The sequence below is a fragment of the Megalopta genalis genome, chromosome 5 (genome assembly GCF_051020955.1).
Source record: "Megalopta genalis isolate 19385.01 chromosome 5, iyMegGena1_principal, whole genome shotgun sequence".
NCBI classification, from domain to species: domain Eukaryota; kingdom Metazoa; phylum Arthropoda; class Insecta; order Hymenoptera; family Halictidae; genus Megalopta; species Megalopta genalis.
In genome coordinates this window covers 669,619-673,428 of record NC_135017.1, presented here as the reverse complement: position 1 = coordinate 673,428, position 3,810 = coordinate 669,619, and the positions used below count along the sequence as shown (strand labels likewise).

The following is a 3,810-nucleotide window of genomic DNA, read 5'->3' as shown; positions in this document are numbered from 1 at the left end:
TGATTCGAAATGGGTGCAACGGCACAGTGACTGGCTCACATTATTTAATTAATAATATCAATTTATTTAGATCGAACGGTATAGTACTCATTTGAAAAACCTTTATTTTTGTTTGTATATTTTGCATTTATAGAACTCAACAAGCTGCAGCGGCAAGGAAGATGCGCACCGAGAAGATCGAAGCAGCGGAAGTCAGTCAAGAAATGCCCCATTTCATCATTGAGGCAGGAACGCAAGAGTAATCACGTGCACAGCCAATCATCGAGGAAAGATTAACCATTACGGACTTCCGGGTCATGGTAGAGTAGGTACTACTGATAGGGTACCACTCGGCAACGTTCGAATGCACCACGCAACATTTGCAAGTGATCGGGACGAAGCGCTCGGGATTCATAGCAACGATAACTCTGAAGTGCAAGATGTGCCAATATGAAGCGGAAGTGCACAGTCAAACGGCAGACAACAAAACAATGGACTTGCATTATACTGCGGCCCTCGCTACAATCACTTCTGGAGGTGGTTACGCAAAGATGGAAGAAATGTTTGCAACAATGAACATTCCATACATATCAAGGATGGAATATCGAAGACGTCATGACGACATTGTTGAAGATTTGTTAAGTCTTGCTGAAGCAGAAATGCTAGCAGCGGCAGAAGAGGAGAAACAACTAGCCGTCCGAAGAGGCGACGTTTCAGTTTCCGGTATCCCTTTCATCCCCGTCGTGGCTGACGACAGCTGGATGAAGAGATCGTACCATACTGGAAGGTATGACCCCTTGTCCGGTATTGGTGCAATAGTGGGATACCATACAAAGAAAGTGTTATTTGCAGGTGTGAAAAATAAAGTGTGTTTGATTTGCCGCAACGCTTCGAAGAGGAAGGAAAGCCCCAGAGAACATAGGTGCTTCAAGAACTGGGGACGAAATGAGACGTCCACGAGAATGGAGAGTGCTGCAATTGCTGAGGGTTTCCAGACCAGCATAGAAAAAAGAGGTCTGATATATAATATATTGATGGCCGATGGCGACAGCAGCGTGTATAAAAGGATTTTGGATTGTGATCCATACAAGGCAGAGATGGTTCGTGTTAAAAAGATTGAGTGCACGAACCATTTATTGCGCAATTTTTGCAACAAACTGAAAGATGTTGTAAAGAAGACTCCACCTGGAATTTATCGAAAAGCCGTGGAAAATAACATTCGTAGACTGCGCACGGATGTTGTGAAGGCTGCAATATACAGATCGAAGGAAAATCTTCCGATCCACCAAAGAATAAAAAATTGCAAACGGATCTACTAAAAATTCCTAGCCACGTTTTCGGAGAGCACAAGGAGTGTCGAAGACTAGGATATTTCTGCGACCGCCCAGCAAACACGGGAGAAGACAACTTGGTACCGCATCTCAAGAAAATCGGCATATATAACCGGATGCATGAGATCTTCCGTCCATTGATGGCTCATGCTGAAAGTTTATTACATAATACTACAAACAATTCAGTTGAGAACCTCAATGCAATCATTGCAAAATATACCGGTGGGAAAAGGATAAATTGGGGCCAGAGAGGGTCATATTCTGCGAGATGTGCAGCTGCTGTTGTACAGCACAACACGCAAAAACTAATATCAAAGGTAATAGAGGGCAAGGGTGCGAAGCCGCCGAAATTGATAGAAGAATTAGAAGAAAGAAGGAAAGGCAGTAATGAAAAAGGAAAGGAAAGGGAAAGAAAGTCTCCGAAGAAGGTGAGAAACCCGTTTTGTTCAACAACGGACCCGGATTATGGAGCTAGCGCAGAGAAACCGGATATGGAGCAACATCTATTTAACTTTGAAAAAGAAAGGCACATGGAGATGCTGCAGGATTGGCAGACGAATCGAAAGAAAATAGAGAGGGATACGGCAGAACAAAATAAAAGCCACGAGTGGCATACATACCGATCCAAATTACTGACAGCGTCGAACTTTGGCAAAGTGTGTCGGCGAAGGAAAACAACCAAGTGTGGAAATTTGGTAAAGTCACTGCTGTATCCAAACATATTGCAGCTGCCTGCCATTGAATATGGTCGGCAGTGTGAGAATATTGCCCGCGAACAACTTGCGAAGGAGGAAGACGTGGAAATCCGCAAATGCGGTCTCTTCATTGATGCAGAGATACCATTTTTGGGGGCAACTCCGGATGGCATAATTGACGACGACGGTATCGTGGAAATTAAATGCCCGAAAACGGCAGAAAAATTCTCGCCAGAAGAAGCGATAAAAAATATTCAACCACTACGAAGAATATTTGAAGATGATGCAGGTACTGCATTACGCAGAACCCATCACTATTTTTACCAAGTGCAGGGACAACTGCTCATAACAGGGCGACAATATTGTCTGTTTTGTTTGTGGACACCAAAGGGTATGAAAACCATAAAAGTAACCAAAGACGACACATTTTGGCAGAACGAAATGAAATCGAAATTGTCGCGATTCTACGTCCATTGTATGTTGCCCGAAATATTGGACAGCCGCTACATTAGGAACATGAGTATCCGAGAGGCCACAGAAACGGAGTACAAAAAACCAATTGTGATTAGCACAAAACTAATTAAAAAACCTGAAGCGAACCCACACAGTGTCGGGTTGCACACTTAGTGTGCGCCTTCGCTGATTATTTCAGCGAAGGAAATTTAAAAAAGATCTTAGCTCGCGAGTCATTAGATTCGCTCGAGCGTACCCACGCAATGTCGGGTTGCACACTTAGTGTGCCAATTTTTCCTTGCATGTTGCAGATGATGTTCACGCGGGTCGGCAGTGAGGTGTGCTTGCGATGCTACCATTGACAGCGTCAATGCGGTTGAGGGAACGACCGACAATGTTCTGGCCAGAAGGAAAGAAATCGATCTGGCATTCAACGCCGGGAAAACTGTAGGTATATGCAATATATATGTACGATGAAATGCTTATTCATAATGTATGTACTTCTAATTCCACGTCTATGTTACAGGCAAGTATGAAGACAGTTCTGGATAAATTGGCCAGCGGAGCTTTCCTCGGCGCCGACAGCAGCAACCGCGGCAGCGGAGTCATCCTCCGCGCCGCCAACAGCCACCGCGGCAGCGGGGAACGCCGAAGAGTCGCTTGACTCTATTTTAGCGCGGCAGCGAGAAATCGCTGCCGCATACGAGTCCGGGAGGGCTGTAAGTATATGCAATATATGTGTACAAAATAGAATGTATATTTATAATATATATACTTCTAATTCTGCTGTTATGTTACAGTCCCAATGGCGAAATATTCTGGGCCAACTGGCCAGAGGGGTGGCCAGGCCAAACCTGGCAAACCTGGTGGCGGCAAATGTAAGTAAATGAAAAATACTTTTATATATGATATAATATAGTAATATGTATAATATCAAATAATAATAATAATACATACTTATATGTTGCAGAGAGAGCTGAAGAAGCTCAAAAAAACCATGTATGGCCCCCAGAAGAGGGGGGAAAAAAGAAGAGGAAGAGGAGGGAGAGGTGGCAGAGGAGGCAGAGGCGGCAGAGGAGTGGGGGGGGGGTAAATGCACATACGTTCTCAATTTTTATTAAAATCGTTTTTGTTTAGGATTTCAAGGCGATTTATGGTGCGTACGTGACTTCCCGTACCATGACAAGGGGGCCTTTCTCAGCATTCATGGGAACGTTCACATCTGGCATCATAAACAGATAGAGCGTCTAAATTCGACACTCGAACTTTTCCTTAAAACTCCAACAACCGAACGACGCACCATAAATCCCTCGAAATGTGAAGAGCGCTTGCGGAACCCCGGGACGGACCCC

At 44.4% G+C, this 3,810-nt stretch overlaps 1 long non-coding RNA gene across 1 annotated transcript; it reads left to right on the top strand.

Annotated features, from left to right (window-relative positions):
* The first annotated feature begins 2,750 nt into the window (after positions 1 to 2,750).
* Positions 2,751 to 3,335, top strand: LOC143259429 (uncharacterized). The gene is made up of 3 exons (XR_013033323.1): positions 2,751 to 2,905; positions 2,985 to 3,177; positions 3,259 to 3,335. It is a non-coding gene; the product is annotated as an uncharacterized LOC143259429 (long non-coding RNA).
* Positions 3,336 to 3,810: the final 475 nt, after the last annotated feature.